We start from the raw sequence: 11993 nt of genomic DNA on the forward strand, positions 1-11993 counted from the left end.
AAATCAGTTTTTCCTGATGTCCATTATGAACCTCTCTGATGCAGCTTTGTGGCCATTCCCATGTAAAATGGCACTGGTTCCCAAGGAGAAGGGACCACCCTCCCTTTCCATTTTCCCTCCTTAGCAAGTTGCAGCCAGTTATGAGGTCACCCCTCAGTCTCCTTTTCTTCAAACCTAGGTGTCTTTACTCTCTCCAGCCTTCCAGCTGGTTTATGAGCTTTGCTGTCCTCCTTTGAAAAATTTCAAAGACCTGAACATCATTTCAAAGACATTTACATGGGGAAAATTGATTGCAACATTCAAGGCGAGCTCACACCAACACTAGGTATAGTGGGAGAATCGCTGGTTTTGATCAACTGACTGTTCCATGCATCCTAAGATGCAGTTAGCCCTAATAGGTCCATAGATGCTGTGATTTAGTAGTGGGCTCCCCAGTACCTGCTGTACCAGAGCATTGCTCATCCATCCTTGATCTTCCCTTGATATCCTGCTTAGTTTTGCTGACTGAAGAGAAATGAAATAAAACAACCAGAATAAAGAGAGGAGGAGACCATGGAGGCTATCCTTTCCAGACAATGTCTTATGGGCTACCTCCAAATGCCATTAGGGACTTTCCATAGAACCACAGAACAGCTGTAGTTGGAATGGACCTTAAAGATTATGTAGTCCAACCCTACTTCCCTGGGCAGGGTTGCCACTGACTAGATCAGGTTGTCCATGGTCCCAGTGAACCTGGCCTTGTACATCTCCAGTGATGGAGCACCCACAGCTTCTCTGGGCAGCCTGTGTCAGTGCCTCACCACCCTTGCAGGAAAAAAAAATTCTTCCTAATGTCTGATCTAAGTCTCCTTTATTTTTGTTTAAAGTTGCTAACCCTTGACCAATCACTGCAATCCTTCACAAAGAGTACCTCCCCATATTCCCAGTACCTTAAGCCCCCTTTAGGTACTGGAAGGCTGCAACGAGGTCTCCCCAGAGCCTTCTCTTCTTCAGGCTGAGCAAGTTCAGCTCTATCAGCCCATCTTCACAGGAGGGGTGCTCTACCCTCTAATCAATCTAATGGTCTTCCTCTGGACTCGCTCCAACAGGCCCATGTCCCTCTTGTGCTGTGAGCCCCAAAGCTAGGTACATTATTGCAGGAGGGTCTTCACAAAAGCAGAGTGGAGGAGGACAGTCACCTCTCTCATCCTGTTGTTCACAATCTATTTCATGCAGCACGGGATACAGTTGGCTTTCTGGACTACAAGAGCACACTGCTGGCTCACACTGAGTTTTCCATCAAACATCACACCCAGGTCATTCTCAGTCAGTGCTGCTCTCCATCCATTCATCTCCCACCCTGTACTGATTGCCCCTACACAAGTGCAGCTCCGTGCATTTGGCCTTGTTGAGCTGTATGAGGTTTGCATGGCCTAGCTGCTTGAGTCTGTCCATCCCCTCTCTCAGAGATGCTGGATTCACCACACAGCTCAATGTTATCCACAAACTTCTGAAGATGCACTCAGTACTTCCGTCTGGGTCACCAATGATGACTGCACTGGTTCCTATATGGACCTCTGAGAAATGCTACTTGTCACTGTTCTCCATCTGGACAGTGAGCCATTGACGACAACTCTCTGAGTGCCACCATCCAGCCAACAGCCTTCTGCCCAGCTACACTTTGGGTTAATCCCTTGCACAGCCACCTCTGCATGCCGTGATGGTGTGAATACCCTTCATACTGCTGCACCCCTTGGCATCGTTGCACTGCTGAAAGACGGGAACTGACCTCGGCGATGGGCATGGGGCAGTAGCCCCACATGGTGGACTCGGAGATGCTCAGGGGGCCGAGGCAACGGGAGCAGGAGCAGCCCCCGCGGTGCCCGACGAACCGGCGGCTTTCCCGGCTGCGAGCTCGGGCTGCGGCTGCCCTCTGCCGGTAGCGGCCCGTCCACCTGCTCCTTTGCTACAGCAGCTCCATAAACTTGATTTTCTTCGAGGAAGACAACAGTCTCAAAAGCCAAGGTAGGAAAAAAAGGCAAGGGCAGGGCAGGGCAGGGTAGTGCAGGGAAGGCAAGGCAAGGAAGGCAAGGCAAGGCAAGGCAAGGCAAGGCAAGGGAATCAACCAAATCAAAAAACAGCATAGATATGCTTGGAGTAGAGAAAATACAAAGAAGACAAATAGAATAATAGAATAATAGAATCACTCAGGTTGAGAAAGAAAAAACCTCTAAGATCATCAAATCTGGCTAATAACCTAGCACTACCAAATCCACCATTACCCCAGGTCCCTAAGCACCACATCTACACATCTTTTAAATACCTCCCAGGGTAGGAACTTGGCTATTTCCACGGGCAGCTTGTTCCAATGCTTCACAACTCCTTCAGTGAAGAATTTTTCTTAATATCCAACCTAAACCTCCCCTGAGCAACCTGCGGCCATTTCCTCTCCTCCTGTTGCTCATTGCTTGGGAAAAGAAACCAACATGAGCATCTCTACAACTTCCTTTGCAGTAATTTTAGACAGTTCTCCCCTGAACTACCTTTTTTGGGTTAAAAAAACCCAATTGCCTCAGCTCACCCCTTTGGGTGTCTGAAGCTGCTGGTTCCTCATCCTGATGCTGCCTGCAGGCTACTGGTATGTGGAGGCAAAGCCAGAGATCCAAGAAAAAGTGGCATTCACTGCCCAACAAAGCCTCTTTGAGCTCCCTTTGAGATGTTTCCATGTGGGGTCCTGGGATCATGCTGATATCTTCAATGCTGGCACACTGACAGCTGTCCTTCCTGCAACCCCACATGGTGTTTGACACCATCTCCCAAGGGCTGTGACTGAGGCTAGGAGAGGGACCACATGCTGCCCTATGTAAGCTGAGGGGGCATCATGAGGCAGACTTCCAAGACAGAGATTTCCAAAGCGGGGCCAAACAACACTCCATTGCCATTCAAACTCCTCCAAACTGTGCTTTTTTTCAGGACAGTGCTTTTGGCAACAGATTTTTATCTGGAAAAAGGAGAAGTATCCACCTCAATCAGTGCTTCTGAGCAGTCCAGAGCAGTGATCCAAGCAGAACAGGATGCCTGGGACAGAGGGAGGAGTATGACACAGAGCATCTGCCCACCAGAAAATGACGGATGTTGAGCTGAGAGGTAGCAGAGGAGATGAGAACCAGGTAAAAAACAGCAAGCACCCATTCAGCAGGGCCAGGTATGAGTGGAGACCACCCACCTGTATGTAAATGGGGGGAGTGACAGCCACCCCCTGCACCAGGAGGAGTTGCTCTGGCTGTAGAACAGCAAGGGAGACTTAGGTGACACAAGAAAAAGCTACACCTGGGCTCATCATTTAGGAAGAAGCACAGGTCCCATGTTCTCCACAGTCTGTAGGATATGCTCAGAATAGTTTAGTGCCCTGCTGTCAGAGGAGCAATTGTCTATGGGCATCATCAAGTTGTGATTCAGAGGCAGACATCTTATTTTCTGCTTAGACCATTTAGGATCAGGGGGAAAGCACAGATAGCTTGGGGGCATCTGCAGTACTGTTGGTACCAAAGCACCTGTACAACAGGACAAGCTGTGCACCTAGAGCAGTTTTCTTGAGCACAGCTGGTTTTGTTAAGCAGCATCTTGATTGTGGGTGCCATTCACAAGAGCACGAGCAGGTGATTGTGAGCACAGAGCATGGGAAAGATGAGGAGGTCTGTAAATTGAAATGAGGGATTTGTGCCATAAAATGTGTCACCAATAGGTCCCTGCGATTTGCTGTCTGATTGGTTTCCAGCCGCTGGAAACTGGTCTGGTTCTTGGAATCAGGAGGAGAAGTTGATGCAGTTCAGGTGGGAGAAGGGAAAATATGTCCCCTACAGGATCCTCTCTGATCCTCTCTTTCCTCATGGAGAGACGCAGTGTGCTGCTCCAGCGCAGAGTACCTGCTGCAATTTCCAGGTAGAGGAAAGCAGTTGGGTGGCACATGTTCATAGACGCATCAGTGTTCAGAGGTGTAATGCAGGCCTTACAACCGTCCTGCAGCACAGCCAAAATCTGTGGGTGCACATTATCTGTGAGGAGTTTGTTTCTGCTGAGAATGCTGGGGAAGTGATGCTGAGAGATGTGTGTCAAGACAGGACCACGACCCATCAATGCAGGTGCAAATGGCTCATGTGGGAGCTGCAGTCTCCCCCTCACCACAGCTGCCCCAGGGCCGTGCAGCCTGACAGCAGCCCCGCAGCACCCAGCCAGCAGCACAACCATGCGATGGCAGTGCAGACCGCTGCCAGCACTGCAGCAGAGCAGAGCAGGGCTTGCACGCTGCAGCCAGCTTCTGCAAACTACTGCACATCCTGCAAGGGCAGGCAGGACTCCTCCATGCCAGAGCGGAGTGTTCTAGCTGTGCAGAGAACCAGAGAAGGTGAAGATCTACAGGCTCAACTGCCTTGTTTTCTCCATCTCCAAAAGGCTGTGCTTCTAGCAGGCACCCTGGCTTTCTGTTTCTAGCATTGCAGCTGTCCTGCTGACTGCATCACAGCCTGTAGAGCACTGCTGCCTACATCTCTGTGGGGATCTCTGAGCAGTGTGTCTGTGTCATCGCCTCACTGGGACAGGGAGGGGATGGCATGGGAACCAAAGGCTCTCCTGTGTGATGGGAGGCTGAGTTTGTTCCCACAAGGGCTGGGGATGGAGGCTGTAACAGCGGGCACACAGGGGATGAATGCAGAGGGGATGGTTTATGCAGGACCCTGCTACTAATCTGGCTATCATCCCTCACTGTGAATACCATTTGTTAGAGACAGAAATACACAGGGCAATTTTCCATCTTTTCCAGGCAGCACCAGGCATTCCTCCGTGGGGAAGACCTCCAATGGACATTGGGACATCTCTGGGAGAGGGCCAGGATGAGAGCCAAGGCTATGTGAGTAGGATGTCTCAGACACTCACTTCCTTGCCCAGTACTCAGCTCCCAATGGGCTGTGACAGGACAAACTCTGCTCTCTACATCTGCATTTACCAAAGAGTATCTGAAAAAGTTATTAAAAGAAATTAAGTTCAGCTTTATCCTTGACTAAACAATAGGGAGACATTTGAGAAAGACCTATCCTATTCCCTGCAACAGCACAGTGGCACCAGGAAGCTGTCACATCCCATGGATACCTCTTAGATCAAGGTTGCTCCATCCTTGGAGCACAGGGAGTGAGTCTACCCAGATAACCTTAGTACCTGTTCAGGTTATAAAGTTAGGTAGAACTGCAACATCTCCTCTCTACATTTGACTGTCTTTCCCTTGCATTTCCCTGATGCATTCATTCTCTTCAGAAAAAGTACTCGTGTGAATATGAAGGCCTTGGGGCTGCATGAATCACAAGAATCACAAGAATCACAAGAATCACAAGAATCACAAGAATCACAAAGTTGGAAACGGCCTATAAGATCATCCAGTCCAACCGTCTCCTCATCACCATTGCCACCACTAGTACTAAACCATGTCACGCAGCACGTCATCCAGACGCCTCTTGAACACTGCCAGGGACAGTGACTCCACCACCTCCCTGGGCAGGTGATTCCAGTGCCTGACTACTCTCTGAGAGAAGAAGTTCTTCCTTACGTCCAACCTGAACCTCCTCTGATACAACTTGCAGCCATTGCCCCGTGTCCTGCTCGTTGCCTGGGAGAAGAGGCCAGATCCCTCTTCACCACAGCCTCCCTTCAGGAAGTTGTACAGTGCAATGAGGTCTCCCCTGAGCCTCCTCTTCTCCAGACTGAACAATCCCAGCTCCCTCAGCCTCTCCTCATAAGGTTTGTGCTCCAGGCCCCTCACCAGTTTTGTTGCCTTTCTCTGAACACGCTCCAGGATCTCAACATCTTTCCTGTAGTGAGGGGCCCAAAACTGAACACAATACTCGAGGTGCGGCCTCACCAGAGCTGAGTAGAGGGGGATGATCACCTCCCTGTCCTGCTGGCCACACTATTACAAATGCAGGCCAGGATGCCGTTGGCCCTCTTGGCCACCTGGGCAAACTGTCGGCTCATGTTCAGCCGAGCATCAACCAACACCCCCAGGCCCCTTTCCTCTTCACACTCATCCAGCCACTCATCCCCAAGCCTGTAACGCTGCATGGGGTTGTTATGGCCAAAATGGAGGACCCGACACTTGGCCTTGTTGAACCTCATCCCATTCACCTCAGCCCAGTGGTTCAGCCTGTCTAAATCCCTCTGAAGGGCCTCCCTACCCTCAGGCAGATCAACACCACCTCCCAGCTTGGTATCATCTGCAAACTTGCTGAGGGTGCACTCAATTCCCTCATCCAGGTCATCAATAAAGATATTAAACAAGGTCGGCCCCAGTACCGACCCCTGGGGGACACCGCTTGAAATGGGTCGCCAGCTGGACTTCACTCCATTCACCACGACCCGCTGGGCACGGCCCTGTAGCCAGTTCCTTATCCAAAGAAGTGTGTATCTGTTCAGATCACTGGCAGCCAGTTTCCCCAGAAGAAGCCTGTGAGGGACCGAGTCAAAGGCTTTGCTGAAGTCTAGGAAGACTACATCAACAGCTCTTCCCTCATCTATCAGACTAGTCACCCAGTCGTAGAAAGAGATGAGGTTGGTCAAGCACGACCTGCCTTTCACAAACCCGTGCTGGCTGGGTCTGATCCCCTGGACACTGCGTATGCTGTGCAATCTCATCCAAGATGATTTGCTCCATAGCTTTCCCTGGTACTGAGGTAAGGCTGACAGACCTGTAGTTCCCCGGATCCTCCCTGCGGCCCTTCTTGAAGATGGGAGTCACATCAGCAAGCCTCCAATCCTCTGGGACCTCACCACTTAACCAGGAGGGCTGATAGATGGCTGAGAGGGGCTCGGCAATCACCCCCGCCAGCTCCCTCAGCACCCGAGGGTGCAGCCCATCTGGTCCCATGGACTTGTGACAGTCCAGATGGAGGAGGAGCTCTCTGACTGTCTCCACCGGAATTGCTGGGAGCATATTCTGTGCTGTGTCCCAGACTTCCAGATCGGAGCATAAAAAGCCCAGAGGATAACTGATCTGGCTATTAAAGGCAGACGTAAAGAAGGAGTCGAGGATCTCAGCCTTCTCCTTGTCCTCAGTGACCACATTCCCTGCTGCATCAAGTATAGGATGAGAATTATCTTTGATTCTTCTTTTCCCATTGATATATTTATAAAAGGATTTTTTGTTGTCTTTTACTGCAGAGGCCAACCTGAGTTCAAGTTGGGCTTTCGCCTTCCTTGCTTCTTCCCTGCATACCTTAGATACTTCTTTGTAATCTCCCCAACTAGTCTGTCCCTTCTTCCAGAGGATGTAGACTCTCTTTTTCTCCCTGAGTCTCAACAATAGTTCCTGGCTTATCCACACCGGACGCCTTCCCCTGCGGCTCGCCTTACGGCACTCTGCACAGCCTGTTCTTGTGCCTTCAAGATTTCGGTCTTGAGGAGTGTCCAGGCTTCCTGTGCCCCTTTACTCTTGAGAAGCAACTCCCAAGGGACCTGCGCTACAAGCTCCCTGAACAGATCAAAGTCTGCTTTCTGGAAGTTCAAGAAGGTAGTTTTGCTGGTCACTCTTTTGACATCCCCGAGAATGGAGAATTCTACAATTCTGTGGTCACTCTGCTCAAGACGGTCCCCAACCTTCACCTCTCCCACCAGTCCTTCTCTGTTAGCGAAGACCAGATCCAGCAGGGCACTGCCCCTGGTAGGCTCTCCTACCAGTTGCATAAGGAAGCAATCTTCCACGCAGTCTAGAAACCTTCTGGACTGCATCCTCTGCACTATATTATATTTCCAATATATGTCAGGGAAGTTGAAGTCTCCCATCAGAACAAGTGCTGGCGATCGCGTGACTTCTGCGAGCTGCTCATAGAATGCCTCATCCAACTCTTCGTCCTGACTAGGCGGTCTATAACAGACCCCAACTACGATGTCTCCCCTACAGGCCTTCCCCTGATCCTTACCCACACACACTCCACTCCATCATTCCCAACCCAAGCTCTTCTGCGCCAAAACAGTCTTTAATATAAAGGGCCACACCACCACCTTCTTTCCTCCTCTATCCCTTCTGAAGAGCTTGTAGCCATCTATCTCAGCACTCCAGTCATGGCAGTGGTCCCACCATGTTTTGGAAATAGCAACAAGGTCATAATTGGCCTGACTCACAATCATTTCCAACTCTTCCTGCTTGTTGCTCATGCTGCGTGCATTGGTATAGATACATTTCAGACTAGAATCTAAGCACCACAGCAAACGGAGCATCACCCTGGCACAGTGTGGTGCACAAATGGTGAATCACTGGAGTCCATGCTGAGATGTGCTGCAGCAACCCCGCAGCGGCTCCCAGCTGTTGGTCTGCAGGCACACACCTCTATTCATTCAGGAATGGGGCATGGGGAGCTGCCAGCTTCAGGAAGCTTCAAAGAAGCCAGGCCTGATGTTGCAGGCAAGAATTGGATGGGTGAGCTGGGGACAGCTGTGGGACTGTGTTTTGGCTGGGATCTGGAAGAGGCTGTTGGTAGCTCCCATGGCATGATCCCTCTCCCCTTGTCCATTTCTGGACTTTTCTCAGCTCCTTGGCTCCAGCAAAGCAGAACATAGTGTCCCATCCTGAAAAAACTCCTACCTTGTGAAAGCCCAAAGCAGTGAGGGAAAAGACATTTGGTACTGCTCCTGCACCTAAGCCCCACTCTTGTCCCTTCTAAAAGCTTCAAGGCCAAGTACACACAGGCTTCCCTGCAGTACTGAGCATGCAGTCACCCCACTAATTCCACAAGTGGTGCTTACAAGTTACCACTCACCTGCTCAGGCACCTCACCACCTCGCTCCGCCTGATAACGTAGTTCAGTCCTCAGTCCTTCCACACACCAGGTAAAGGGTGCAGACATGAGGCTGCTGAGTGGGGGCTTCCATGTCTATCTCCAGCATGTGTGAGGCCAGCAAAGCTGTGGACTCCTCCGATTTGTCCTCCCATGCAATTTGCAGGTTGTGACGATAGCGAGGACAATTTATTCTCAGCCATCTGACGCTTTCTTGCCTGAGCGTACTCCCACACCAGGGGAGTGCTCAGCAAAACACACTTCTGGAGGAGAGTCTCATGAGACTGCAAGAGTCCATGGGATTCATCTCTGCAACTTATAAAAGTTTTACTGCAAATCTTCTGGCCTAACTGAGCCAAGAGCTTGCTCCATAAATTACAACCAAGCCAGGGATTAGGAGCTCTAAAACAGACATACTTCGCAGCTAAAAATAAGGCACGGCACAAGCTTGAAGATTTGTTCTGCCTAGAAGTTTTATTACACCCAAACTGTATGAGATAATGTGCAACAAAGAAATGCTTAGCGGATCCATCTGCTTTTGGACACGTTTGCTTCTGCAATCACTCTGGAATGAGGCAGTGAAACTGTGAAAGAAAGCGGAGTGAGATGGTGTCATAGAGTGCAGTAAAACTTTCTACAGACAAAGGAAAAGGTGACCCCATCCCCTGCCAGAGCTGTGCTTACCCTAATCTTGCAGCCCTAATGAAACTGCATCCCATATTCCCAGGACTTGGAAATGTCTCTTGCGTGTACCCTGGCTTTGCAGCTGGAGAGCATCCAAGGAGCCTGGATGGGACCTCAAAGGGACCTCGTGGGTGACTGGGGCAGACATACAGAGCATCTCCTTATGCATCTTCTGCCTCTAGTGTGAGCTCAGGCAGCATTTATTTGGGGATGCCTGGAAAGGAGCAAGCCCTACTGGCACTGGTGCTTGGTGTTTTTTGCTCAAGGTGGCTGGGTTCCTGCTGTCCTAGGGAAGGAAGTACACTTTGGTGTGCTCGGAGGTGATCTGCATGGATCTAGCTCTGCTAGACTTTCCAGCATAGATGTGACTCCAGCCAAGGACAAGCTGGAGGTTCCTTCCCTGGATGTGGACAAGTGCAAGAGCTATCATCTGCTCCTTCAGTCCATCCCTGATTGCTGTAGAAGTCCAAGCAGACAGTTGTATGCTATGCTGAGGCTGGGTTCCCTAAGGTCAGAAAGAGAAACAGACATCAAGTTCTTTGTTTAGGGCAGGGCTTGTTTTTATCTCTAGAGGTGCCCAGCTTCTTTCTCTTTGAGTCACTGAGCGCAACCTAACATGGAGACACGCAGAAAACTGTAGTGCAACCAATTTGCCAGCCAAAACACACTGGAAATTGCTTTTGAGAACTAATTCTGACACATTGGTCAGCATTTAGCATGGCGGCTTTGCAGAATGATTTGGCTGGTGGAATGCAGAAGAGGGAAGAAAGCACTACAGCCTGGCAACATCTTGCTGCTCTCCAGAACTTTGCAGGGAACTGATGATTTGGGCAACACCAAACTGTGGGGTGAATTGCCAGGACTCACCAGCACCAGCCCAGCCACTGGGGCTGAGGTATCACACTGGCAATTCTGGAGCAGAGCAGAAGCTCTAAACCCAGCCCCAGTGGTCTTTTGGGATGCACAAGGGCAGCAGTTCTGGGACAGAGGCAGTTTTGAGCCACCCCACCACCCAGCCATGCAGCAGCACTCAGAACAGCTCAGCACTGGCTGGAGCTTTTGCTGCTGCTCCAGGACCTGCAGCCTCAGGTGTGCCCAGGTGGTTGTCAGGGCCAGCAGGAAAAGGCCATCCCTGGGAACATACCCTGCACTGAGAGCAAGCTGTGATGCGCAGCGAAGCCATCTGTTTCCATCCCGCAGCTGCTGTCCTTCCCATTGCAATTTACTCTGCCTCCTATAATTTATTCATCCCAGGATGCAGCTTGTACATCTGCAGTATCATTACTGGAGACGCCATTAGCTTGAAAATGTTATAAACCTCTGTGCAGGTGATAAGTTGAAAAGTTAAAGAGGGTTATTGTGGCAGGAAAAAAAGGGGTATTTGCTCAGTGTTCATATCACACCAGAGAGCTGGACTCTGGGGGGCTGTGGAGGGAGATCAGCAGGCTGGTGTGAACGAGTAAACTGCTGCCAGCTCCCAGCCAGGTGCAAATCCCTCTCTGCTGGATCCACGTGCTGGCCAAGGGGCCTACAGGCATTTCCACATCTTTCTTTCCTCTTGCCTCTCAGCTGCATTGTTTCCTCAAGCCAATGACAAGAGGGGCTGCAAATCCAGGTGTTTGCAGCTGGACTTGTTACCCATGTTTCTACCAGCTCCAGCATTGCTGCATGCCCACTGACCTGACACTGGACTGCAGCCTAGATGCTGCAGGGCTGGATAATCCGACTTCTATCTCCCCTGCCTGTGCATCTAATCAGTCCTTTTGACACTGTGTCATTCTGTCTCCTCTGGGTCACCATTCCACAGCATGGGTTGATAGCACATTGGTTAAGTACATCACCCAGGCTCTATGCTTTGTCTCAGCAGCAGTCCAAGCTCAAGCTTCAGCCATCATTTCCTGGTCTGCACACTCCTCACCATCCTAAAGGCATCCTGAGACTCCTTCCAGAGCTACCTCTGCACAGAGTGCTCTGGGACTGGCTTGTAAGGATACTGGATCAGCTGGAGGGAATTGATAAACCCTAGGCAGAACAGGAATGAAGTGTGGGGAGATCTGCAGGATATGTCAACCCAGCCGAGTATGAGTAGTCCCCAGCCTGCCTTACTGTCCCAACACTGCCAGATTGTCTCCTCCCATTTCCTTCCCTAACGAACACTTACACATTAAGGTTCCTGCTCCTCATCCCTCTTCACCATGACTCTCTGTTTTGTTGTGGGAGATGAAGATGGAAGGATGCTCTGTGAAAGGAGAATAGGTTCATTCCATTGCCTGGCATGGGTAGCCCTTGCCTGCTGGGATGGCTTTGCCCCAAGATAGCCCCCCTGTGCTTTTTGGGGTGACACACGAGCTGTGTACATGATTTCCCCCCACTGGTGACACCAGAACAATCCAGGCTTCTCGTCCTGTCAAGTTCTGCTGCATAGCTCATGCCAGAAACCTTCTCCACAGTGTTCCCCACAAATCCCTGACTCCCATGGAGCAGAGAGTTGCCTTCTAGCAAGACCTGGTCGTC

The sequence above is a fragment of the Centrocercus urophasianus genome, unplaced genomic scaffold (genome assembly GCF_019232065.1).
Source record: "Centrocercus urophasianus isolate 14NV4802_14NV808 unplaced genomic scaffold, USGS_Curo_1.0 seq_8, whole genome shotgun sequence".
NCBI lineage: Eukaryota > Metazoa > Chordata > Aves > Galliformes > Phasianidae > Centrocercus > Centrocercus urophasianus.